The sequence below is a fragment of the Molothrus aeneus genome, chromosome 21 (assembly GCF_037042795.1).
Source record: "Molothrus aeneus isolate 106 chromosome 21, BPBGC_Maene_1.0, whole genome shotgun sequence".
Lineage (NCBI taxonomy): Eukaryota > Metazoa > Chordata > Aves > Passeriformes > Icteridae > Molothrus > Molothrus aeneus.
In genome coordinates, this window is record NC_089666.1 from 5,597,849 (window position 1) to 5,609,883 (window position 12,035).

General features: G+C 48.9%; 1 protein-coding gene across 2 annotated transcripts in view; it reads left to right on the forward strand.

The window, feature by feature from the left end:
- Positions 1-7,388: 7,388 nt before the first annotated feature.
- The window catches only part of MMEL1 (membrane metalloendopeptidase like 1), a 32,214-nt gene continuing 27,567 nt past the window's right edge, over positions 7,389-12,035 (forward strand). For both annotated transcript variants that reach the window (XM_066564076.1, XM_066564077.1), the window contains exon 1: positions 7,389-7,552. The gene's annotated coding sequence lies outside the window, so the exon portion shown is untranslated. The remainder of the gene's footprint in view (positions 7,553-12,035) is intronic.

Here is a 12,035-nt window from a genome sequence, read left to right on the forward strand (position 1 = left end):
CGTAAATGGTGCCGTGAAGCAGGACTGTCGTAAAAGGTGCCGTAAAGCGCGACTGCCGCAAAATCTACCGTAAAGCAGGACTGTCGTAAAAGGTGCCGTAAAGCGCGACTGTCGTAAATGGTGCCGTGAAGCAGGACTGTCGTAAAAGGTGCCGTAAAGCGCGACTGTCGCAAAAGCTGCCGTAAAGGACTGTCGTAAAAGGTGCCGTAAAGCGCGACTGTCGTAAATGGTGCTGTAAAGCAGGACTGTCGTAAAAGGTGCCGTAAAGCGCGACTGTCGCAAAAGCTGCCGTAAAGCAGGACTGTCGTAAAAGGTGCCGTAAAGCAGGACTGTCGTAAAGTGCCGTAAAGCGCGAATGTCGCAAAACTGCCGTTCAGCCGCCTTTCCAGAAATTATGGACACAGGTGTTTAAAGCACTTTTTAATAGTATTTCCCGCCGGGCCATGACTGCCGCAGCGCTGGTCCCAGCTTGCAGGGCGCTGCTTTGAGCTGTGTTTGCCGCACGGGGGGTGCCCGCAGCAGTCGCCCCGCCCCTCCTGCGGGCCCGCCCCTTGCCGCCGCGAGTCTCCAGCGGGACCCGCCCCTCACCTCCCCGTCGGACCCCGCAGTCCTGTCCGCCCCTGCTGCCCCGCCCCCTGCTCTCGCGGTCCCGACACCCGCCCCCCCCGGCGCCTCCCGCCGCTCCTGCCTTTGCCATCCCGTTAGTCCCTGCTGTCCCCGGTACCGCGGGCCCCGTCCCTCAACTCCGCTTTTACGGGCCCGCCCACCAGCGTTACCGCGGCCCCGCCCCCTCCGATTCCGCCGCTCTCCCCCCGTTACCCGCGAGTGCGGCCGCTCCTGCCGCCCCCCCCGGTGCCCCTCGCCCCCTTTGCCGACACAGCGGGGCCGGTGCTGGCCCAAGTCCCGCCGCTGCTGCTGCGGCTTTGCAGTTCCCCGCCGCTCCCGGCTCTGCAGTGCCGATCGCGCCTGGCGCGGCCGCGCGGCGTCCGCAGCGCCCCCTGTGCGCGTTGCCGCGGGAAGCTCTGCCCCCCCCCCGAACCTGCCGTTCAAGCGCGCGCCGCACACCCCGAGCTGCCCACGGGCCCCGCCGCAGCTCAGACACCCACGCTGACCCCGCCCCTGCCGGCGTATGGGCGCAATCCCCCGGTCCCGGCACGGCACCGCTTGCGCTGGGACCGGGACGCCCCAGCCACCCCGTGCCGGTGCGGCGCCGCTCCAGCGCAGCGCCCCCTCAGCGCCGCCCCTGCCCACCGGGCCAGCAGGGACCCCGGCTCCCAGCGGCTGCACGCCGCAGTCCAGCCGCCGACAAACCCCCCGCAGCAGAATCCCGCCGCCTCCACGCTGCTCCTCCCGCCGCCCCGGGATCATCTCCCGCCTCCCGCCGCCCCGGGATCATCTCCCGCTGACGAGGCCGCCCGGCCGCCGCCCGTGGTCGCCGTCCCGCTCCTGCCGCCGCCGCTCCATGGCGCGCCGAGCCGCGCCTTCCCCCCCGCGGCCCCCCGCTTCAGAGCTGCTGGATGGCGCGGCTCCGCCGCCTCCTGCGACCGCGGCCGCCCCGGCGTTCCCTTCCATGACCGCGGCCACAGCCGCGCCTCCCATTTCCGCAGCTCCGCCACCGGCCCCCCCCACGCTGACGTAGGGATGTAACCCACACATGCACATTGCTACAACCCCCCCGCACCCCCCACAACCCCGCGATATCACTCCGCGCCGCCTCATCCAACCACAGCGCTGCTTCCGGGATCAGCCGCACGCATGCGCAGTTCTATGCCGCGGCCCCGCCGCCACCCCCCACTGCTTTGGCCGCAGCTCTGGTACAGCCAGGTCCCGGTTCCGAGCCGCTGCGTGCCGCTGTCCGGTCACAGCCGGAATTCCTGTGCCGGGGAACGCCGCTTCCGCCGCCACCGGATCGATACACGGCACCACAGCAGGCGAAAACTGCATCGCCTTGCATGTATCCTTCCGCGTCTCCCCCTCTGCCGGATCTCTCTCGGCCGCATCACCGAGAGATCCCTCCGCAGCGCGGGACCCGTCACAACCCACACCTGGTGTGCCTCCGCGTTTTCGCCCTCCGCAACCCTAGCACCGAGTGGGACTGCTTTGTGTCACGATTCGTCCGCACAGCCACATCCCCGCACACAAACTGTGCGACGAGGAGGGGGAGGCTGGAATATGACAGCTGCTTTAATAAATACAGGACAGACAGAATTATTTTGCCCCTGCAAATTCCAACCCCCTGATCCCAACACAAAAGAATTTCGAAAAAGAACTGTTCCCAAATAGCTCCAAAGTCCCCCCCGTGTTTGGGACTGGTTTCTCAACCCAAAATTAACCCTAAACCCTGAAAATTCGACGGCATTAATCCCAAAATTAGAAAACTCACAATAATCTTTTGATAATTTTCACCTAACAGACTGGGATGAAGTCAGAGGCCAGATTTGCAAAGAAGAAAGTCTAAATCCTTTAGCTATGCCTGTGCTATTCAGCCAGCAAGCCGCTGGTCCTAGAACACAGGTTGCTATCCGGCCTCATGAGATAAAAGAATTGCAAAAAGCAATAAGGGACAGTGGTATCTGCTCCCCATATTTTAAACAAATGCTGAAAAGTACCCTGGAAGGACACACACCCACACCAAATGACTGTAAAAATCTTGCTGCTATAATTCTCACAGCCTCACAACATGTGCTATGGGAACTCAAATGGGAAAGACTGCTTACAGGGGTACTAGCCACCTTCGTACCCTTGTCATGTCTAAACTGACTGGTGACCCTCCTGATGATCAGAAAGATAATCATGTGAATTTACCCAGAACAGCATTAGATGACATTAAAAAGATGGCTCGCAGAGCCTTTTTGCAAATTCAGCCTGCAGGAAGTTTTGAAAAAGCCTAAAATCTGATTAGCCAGGGCTTGTCTGAACCATTTACCACATTTGTGGACCGGGTAATCCAAGCAGCAGAAAGACAATGTGGCAATGATATAGCTCTTTCCCACAGCTTTGAGACCCTTCCCTCACCCTGTGCAAGAAACCCAAGGGTGAATACACAGAAAAGGGAATTCTGCTGGAAATGTCACACAGCTGTGAAGAATTCAAGTAGATTTATATTAATCAAGATTAATGTAATCAAGAAGGAAATACTGCCTAATAAAAGATGAAACTGGACACCTGTTTGTATTCCAACTTGCAGTCATTAATTAATTACAGCTTAAATATCTGTCGTTTATTCAGCTCTGAGCTCTGTACAGACACTACCAACTATTTATTTGCTCTCCATAAATTTTGTTCTTCTAAAATATTCTGCACCCTCAGTAACCGTGTTGTACATCATCACCAGGTAATGAATGCTGAAAGAAAATGTGAAATCATGGTTGAGAATGTTCCTGCACAAACAGCACCCTGCCAGGGTTGCCCCTCTGAAGTATTCAACATTCCTTCTAAGCATGTGAAAGGAAAATCAGATGTGAGAATATTTGCATCACAGAGTTAGACAAGTGTCCTGACCTCTGTGTTCTACAGTCCAGCAGGCAAAGAACAGCTTAGAAATGATGGCAAAGTGTTTGGAATTAAATATTCCACTGGAAGCTTTTCCTCAGAGTTCAGGCAGAGCTAAACTTTGAGCTTTTGTGATCTCAGAAGGTTTCATTTCCTTTTAAACCCCATCACTCCCATTAATATTTCCTATTTCACTTCGCTGTGCGCTCCCAGGTACTGAGGGAACCTAAACACAGGAACCAACTTCTGCAGCTGCTCTGGAAGCTGACACATCTCCAGGGAATTATTTTTCCTGCCTTTGAGCCCAGGTCATTGTCCTTCCCAGCTCTAGAGCTGGTGGAAGTGTGGCTCTGGCCCAAAGCCATCAAACCCAGGAATTTAATGAGTTATCCTTGTGCCCAAGTGAGGACAGTCCCCTTGGCTTGCAGGGGCAGATGTTCCACTCTAATGACAGCTAATCTAAAAGCCATTTCTTTCACCATCATGCCCCTGCAGAAGATTAACTGTTATCATTGTGCTGCTGCTGCATCCAGCAGTTTCCAATTTGCCAGGGCTCCGAGGAGCTGCTGTCACCAGAAATTGGATGTGGTACATGAAATGATCTCTGGCTCTGGAGCCTGCCTTAGGAGCCTTGGCTGCTTCCCTTGGATTTCAGCCACGCTGCTCTGGGCTGGGATCTGCTGCTTCACTCAGCCATTACTCAGTGGCACCTTAAGAAAAGCAGGTCATCATTTACAATCCAAAGCTGTGGGATTCAGGAGACTCCTTCCCCTCCTGCTCCTGCTGTGCATTTCAGGAATGACTTTTCCAGAGACTGCACCTGCCCACAGGTGTGTACACACAACCCTGAGCACAGGAGCAGTGGTTTCTTGGCTCCCAGAAGTGCCTGGAGGGCAGAAAACAAACACATCTTATATTGCTGATATTGCTGGTTGTAGCTCTCAGCAGCTGAGGATATCTGAGGGTGGGTGGGGAACAAATTTCCACCCCAAATGGGAGGCTGGAGAACATGAGCCAGTCCCAAAGATGTCAGCAGAGAGTGGAAACCACTCATGATCACAGTGATGCTGTTTTTAGTGCCTCACTCATGAACCAGCAATTGAGAAAAGTGAGAAAACAGCTCCTGTCCTGGCCCTCCCTGAAGTCACAGCCTGGTGCCACTGACCCTCTGGGGTCCCACACCTCAATACAGGTGTGGAACCTTCACCTCTGAGGCGTGCAACCAGGTAATTTTCAATTAATTCACTTCCAAAGTCTACCTTGGGCACAACATGCATGGCCCCAAGACCTCCTGGGAACCTTGGCAAGCCTCCCTTGTGTCCCTGAGAGCCACTGGGGACATGTTCTGTGCCAGAGCAGCTGTGGTTTACGTGTGTCACCAGCCAAGTGATCATTTCTGTGTTTCTGTGTTCCCTGCACAGCCCCAAAGAGTCAGGAGTTGCAGAGAATGAACGAGAATAAGAATTTCCCCCTGGACTCTAAAGGAAATTAAGAGCAGTAGCTCATAATCAGTTTGCATGCCTCATTCCTGAACTGCATCAGTAAATGAGAAAATTTAGCTGTAACGCTGGGGGGGGATTGTAGGAGGGAGCAGGAGGATGTTAATGATTCCATTCCACCCTGGTTTGCATTTTGTTATCCCTCTCATTTGTGCTCTCATCTCCATGTGGGTGCTGCCACACCAAAAACCTCCTTGGGCTGACCCAGAGCGAGGGATCTGGAGTCCCCACAGAGCCCCAGCCTCAGATCCAGATCAGTAGTGGATGAAATGGAAAACTGACAGGGATTAGCATTTCCCCACTTGAAATGACCACCTGAGAGAGCTTCTTGATTGCCTGGAATGCTCAGGTGTGCTGTTAGAAGGCATCCCAGCACTGGTAATGTGCTCCATCTGTTCTCTGCGAGTCACATTCAAATCTGAAATTATTGGGAACACCTCTGAGTGCCTGTCACGGTGTAGGGTTTGTTCTCCCACTGTAGATTTGAACAATGGGAACAATTATACCTTGCCATGTGCTAATTTTTGCAGCCTTGCCAAGAGGATCTTTTGCAATGTTGTTTCTTTTCTTCTTGTGCATCATTTGGCCATTCTTGATCAGCTTCCTGAAGTAAACAGGTAATTAATTAGCCATCTACAGAAATTGCCCTGTGTCCACAGCATTAATGTGCTTGGATGTTTTAATTGATTGCATTCTCAAATGGCTTGGATGGCTTAAATGCCAGCTAATGCAATCCAATTAAGACTCCTAATAAACCTGCCTGATGAACTGCAGGATAATCACACATCAAGCACAGATGTAGAGGAAAATGCCACGGAAGTGACAGTTCAGAATAGACTGTGTCGTTTGGAAAGATCCAAACCATTCTCAGCAGGGAAACTGGGAACATTCCCTCTGACTGGTGCTGGATTTGGGCCCCGGGACCTGATCCAACACAACTTTTAAGCACACGCTTACAGCAGTTCCTATGCACAAAACCTTTTACACAGAGTCATGGAACAGCCCCAGGCTGGAAGGGACACCAAAAGGTCACTTGAGCCAACCTCAGTGGGAAAGGGCTCCTGGATAAGATTATCCATCACCCTGTCCAGCCTGGGAAATCTTATAAAATTCCAGTGAGCTGGACCTTATCAGGTCCCTGGGCAGGCTCTTCCAGTGATTGATTATTCTCACTGGCAAAAAAAAAATAATTCTTTTATCAATATTAAATCAAGATTAAACTTTTCCCACTCCAACATCCTTTTGGCCCTCGTCTCCCACATGAAGAGAACAACTCAATAATCACCCTGAGGGAGCACAAATGTAAGGGAGATTTCAGGTGATATGGAGGGGGGAAGGCTCTTAAAAATATTATTCAAAGAAAATTAGCTGAGGCAGCAGGAAGTTAAATCAACTCCTACTGGGATAGGACGTGAACTTCCAGTAGTGCCCCACAAGTAACTCACTTGAAGATGGTGCAGTGTCTTTGTGGCAGCTCTGGAGGTCTTTCCTCAGCCCAAACAGAGATTAGGGATTTAATGGAGCAATCTGTGTGAAATTCTCTGCTCTGTTCTGCCAGACAAGACATAATAGCTCCTGTGGCATCAAATGTCTATTCATCTAATCTTGACTTTGATTCTCTGTGTGACTCCCTTTCATCTGTAAAATTAGGATAATTCTCTCTTTCAGATGCCTGTCAGTACCTCTTCGTTCCGAGTACACGGTGCTTTGAAGATGACATTATTTGTACATTTTCTATTATTGTCAAAGAGCTGCACGTTGTCCCAGCCCCTGTCCCTGTCCCCTGTCCCTGTCCCCAGCCCCTGTCCCTTGGAAACAGGAATCATCTCCTTGTCATTTTTAAAGGAACAGCTGAAACTTGCATGTGCTCTGTAACTGAAAATAATTAAAGGTAAAATATCTGAGATTTATTTTGTTTGGAATCTGTCTTCCTATACAGCAAAACAAGACCAAAAAAAAAAAAAAAAACCAAAAACAACCTTTATGTCTTTCAAGTCATGTGCATGTAATTTTGAAGTGGTTTTTTTTTCATTAAGAATATAATTGCAATACTGAAATAATTTCAGTAGTAAAATGGGGTGTGAAAATGAGACACCTGCACTCCAGAAGTCTTGAAAAACCTCTTGGGGAAAAAGGTAAAGCACCTCATGGAAAATGAGAACTTTCCTAAGAATTAATTACTGGAATAGAAGAGAATTCTCCAAATGCTGAGAAGCCAGGAAATCACCTTGTCCTCTTAAAGGCAGCCCTGCTACACAACCTAATTTCCAGTCTAGACATCAAACCAAGTGATTTCAGACGTGTTGGAAGGGGTTAAATCCCTGAGAAGTCTCAGAGCATTTAATTCATTGGGCACTGGGAGCCACCTGCGTGTGAGTGAGGGGGAGAGAGGGAGATTTGGGCACAGCACTTTGCAAGGACCATTCCTGGGGAGAGCCTCAGTGCTGGCAACATGAACAAACGTTTCTTTCCGACTGCCAGGAAACACAAACAGCCCAGTTCCACCCCACAAACCGCTCGAGGCACCTCTGCAGCTGAAAAACCTCCTCCACAACAGCCAGGTAAGGCACCTTCACCTTTTTACCTGCTTGTCTCACCTGCAGTGAATGCATCCAGAAACTCAGGGCAGGAGCTGCTGGACCTTTCCTGCATAACAACACTGATACCTGATCATTTTTAATTCTGGGGGATGCTCCAAGGATGCTCATCTCTAAAGGGAGAGTTTTGAAACATCACCCAAACTTCGAGGTTTTCCCGATTCTAAACTGTTTGGGCTGTGCCTCTACCTGGACTTATTTCCACCCCACACAGCTGGCAGCCAACCTGCTCCGAGGAGATATTTCAATGCTGAGCTTTATTTCTTTTCTGCTGGCTGACAGATGACAGGGTTCCGCTGGCTCTCAGAGACAAACCCGTTCTTTCTGAGCACAATGAGTTCCCCTCTGTGGGCAGCATCCCTGCCACAATAAATCACAGGCTACGTCCAGCCATTGTCCTGGAGCCAGGCATCTGCTGATTCACCAGGGAGAGGCTGCTGGGTTGGGCTTTTTTTTTTGTTTTAATGTCACCCCTATAGCTTCAGATTTCCTTCTGGATTTAAGCGAAAAGTGTATCATAATCTCATTTGCTGGCATTTTGACTGGAATAATGGACACTGTTCTGGTTACTAAACTGACCATTTTACACGTGCATTATAAATCTTGGTGCAGGTCAGTTTTCCTGTTTAGATTAATTTATGCACACAGAAGAAATAGATCTTTGTGTATGTTTAAGCTGAACATTGAAACTCAGATGACAGCAGGTAACAGCTCTCTCTCCAGACTCATGGTTCTTTATTGTACTAAAACCAAAAAAGGTAAAAAATAAAAGGGATTTTAAGCAGTCTTGGAGGAGTTTTGGAGCTGCTCCTCACACAGAGGAGCTGATAATTTCTAACCTGCACTTCACACAGGTGATTCCAGATCTGGAATTGCACTTCCACTGGCACAGAACTGCCTCAAATAATTTATTTTTATTTTTTTATGCATAGGCAAAGGATACAGGGCAAACTACCAACCCTGACAGCCAGAGGGAAGAGAATTTCCCTCACATCTCAGGTAGATGTGGACATAGAAATATATATATTTATATAGATATCTATAAGGATGTACCAGATAGAGATGGAGACCTTGTTTCCATGGCAACAACTCTTAAGACAAATCCCACTAAAGATGCTGCCACGTCCTGCTTGGCTCAGATTGCTTTAGGACATGGAGTTGTTTTCACATTTCACATTTGGTGGAGCTGTTTAATTCCTGCAGGAGAGCCCCAGAGCTCCAGCTGGGAAATCACTGCTCTACTGCACATCCACTCCCTGGATTTCTGGGAGCAGCAACCACGGGATCATCTATTCAGGTGACCGAGAGCATTCAATCTCATTAATATTAACAATAAAAACGGTGCAAAAATTGGGCAGGCAACTAAAGCAGGTAATATATTCTCATATAATACTATCAGGTGCATATATATATATATATATAATTTTAGGTTATATATTCTCATGTATTTTTATAAGCACAAAGTTTTTGAGGTTTACATCACTGGTGGCAAAACAAACACAGGCAGAGGGGGGGAAAAATACACAACTCATGACATTTTCCATCTTCAGAATCAATTCCTTCAGAAGGAGGAGTTGAAGGTCAACTTGACATTGTGGCAGCTATGACACAGCAACCAAACTTCTGAGCAAGGTAAAAATATCCTTGAAGAGCCTCATCCCAGCTCAGTGTCCCAGGTACAGCTGTAATTATTCCAGATTCTCCAGGGGAAATATGAAGACAAAAATATTCAAGTGCTGTCTCCCAGACAGGTGAAGCACCAGCTCAAATATTTGCTGTCCAGGGCTGGAGTCTCTTCCCTAAATTCCCCCCAGACTTGAGAATTTTTCCCAAGAAGAAAAGCACTGCATAAAGCCCCAGAGCTGCTCCCTCTCTGTGTTCAGGAGTTCTGTGCAGTTTGGGATGCCTCGTGCCTGAGGAAGCACTTTTGGTGTAAATATTCACATGTGGGGTCTCTGAGTTCCCGCTAAACACACCCCACAAAGAGGCTTGGCTGCTCAAGCCCCATCCCTGCAGGATCCAAGGGTAAAAATCCCTGATTTTAGGCTTTTTCCAAGCTGTAACCCTGCCCCACTTCGAGCTCTTTACACTTCCAATTTCCAGTAACAGGAGAACCTCCTCTGCAAAGTTCCAAAGTAAGCAAAAAGGGAAAAATCCTTTCAAAGTGGCCCAACCCAAACAGCAAATGCCTCATTGCTTCATCTGGTTTGTGTCTACATTGCTTTGGGGAGAGAGGATGTTTTCCAAGAACCAAAAACCCCCACAGTTCCTCAATCTCTGGAAGAAGAAACCCCCAGAGCAGTGTTCACCTTCCCAGGATTGCAAAGAGGGGATTAAGCTTTCTAAAAAAGCTCTTTTGTAAAATGACGGGCTGATAGATGGTGGGGTGGACCAGCAGATGAGAATTTCTGCAGGCACTGATTAAATGATGAATAATTTAATTGAATGTGAGATTTAGGGGAAAATAAATAACAGAGCAACCCCATTCCGCTTCCCAGCGTGGAGCTGCCTTTGCCACAGAGGCTCCAAGGTGAGGGTGAGACTGTCAGAAATCAAAGCAGCTCTGTCCCCTCTGAAGCAGTGACCAGAACAGGGACCTTGCTGCACTGCCAGGATGATGGATTGCTCCATCCCTGTGACCGCTCACAGTTGCTCAAGATAATCAAAATTAACGATGCTGCAAATAAGTCCTTTACAGTTGCTGGTGCTCCTCACACAGAAAACAAGGGGTTTCTTGAGTTTTGTTGGGTTGGTTGTTTGAGTTGGGTTGGGGTTTTTTTTATTTTTCACTTAGCACAGCAGAAGGAATAAAGGTCTTAGATTCTTGGCATCTTGGCGTCTCCAAAATGGGCAAAATAATACCCTGCAGTGTCTTATGGCCATGGTGTAAGAATAAATGCATTACATCAATGAGAAAATCTACATTAAATCTATGAGAATAGCTACATTAAATCTACAAAAAAACTACATTAAATCTATGTGAGAAACTACATTAAATCTATGAGAATAGCCACATTAAATCTACAAAATTAACGACATTAAATCTAAAAAAATGCCACATTAAATCTATGAGAAAAACTACATTAAATCTACAAAAATGCCACATTAAATCTATGAAAATAACCACATTAATTCTACAAAATTAATGACATTAAATCTACAAAAATGCCACATTAAATCTATGAAAATAACTACATTAAATCTACAAAAACCGTTACATTAAATCTACGAGAATAGTCACATTAAATCTACAAAATTAACTACACTAAATCTACAAAAAATGCCAGTTAAATCTATGAGAATAGCCACATTAAATCTACAAAATTAACTATGTTAAATCTACAAAAATTGCCACATTAAGTCCTGTGAGGCACCTCCCTGTTGCAGTTTTATGTCAACCAGGTAGATCCTACTCAGAGCCAGCTTAGTTGTAAAGTAAGAGTAAAACTACTCAACAACAAGGAAGATTCCCATAAACCAATCTTTGTTAGCTGCAGAAATTTCTGCAAACAGAAACAAGAGATCACTTAAATCCTAATTAAACATATAGATTTGTCCTTAGCAGTGCCCCTGCCTTCTGCAGCTCTGTTTGCCATATGGACACCCAGGAGCATTTCCCATCCCTGGGTTCTCCCACTCCTCCTCAGCTGCTGGGATCAGAATTGCTGCCTTCACACTTGCCAGGAGCCCGAGTTAACCTGACTCTGGAGAGAAAAAAAAAAAATGAAAGGGAAGTTCTCCCAGGGGTTTTGAGGCACCATGGTGACTGGGAGAAGGAATTGGTGTTTATTGTTCCCCATTCTTGGAACGCTGGGTGTCCCAGCAAACAGCCTCAAAGGAGCCCCTGCTCTGCCCCCAGCAGCTCCTCCTGAGCTCACACACAAAACTCGGAGTGCAGAGGCACAGCCTGGCATTTCTGCCATGTGAAATCCTGCAGTGAGAGGAAAACACCCCCAGCCCCAGCCCCAGCCTGCTCCTCCCTCCTCCCGGGGCGAAACAGCAGGGTGAAACAAAACCCATGGGAAACCCACCCTGCCCTTGCTTTTAGCGCCTGTCCCAGCTGTTCCCAGCCGCATTTCCATGCAGGAATTGTGTGCACTGCCTGCAACAGCCCATAAATCAGCCCGTTTGCTCACGCTTCTCCGTTCATCCCACCCCAAAGCTGCCGGCGCTCGGGGAAGCCGGAGAGCCCCAGCGGGCTCCCATGGAGGGCAGCGGCCGAAAAAAAAACCCGGGGTAACAGGATCCCGGGTGGAATTCAGGCATACCAGAACAACGGGTGGCATTTCAGGGATAACAGAATCCGGGTGGCATCCCGGGGGTAACAGGATCCCGGGTGGAATCGCAGGGATAACAGAATCCCGGGTGGAAATCCAGGCGTAACAGAATCCTGGGTGGCATCCCGGGGATAACAGAATAATGGGTGGCATTCAGGGGTGACAGAATA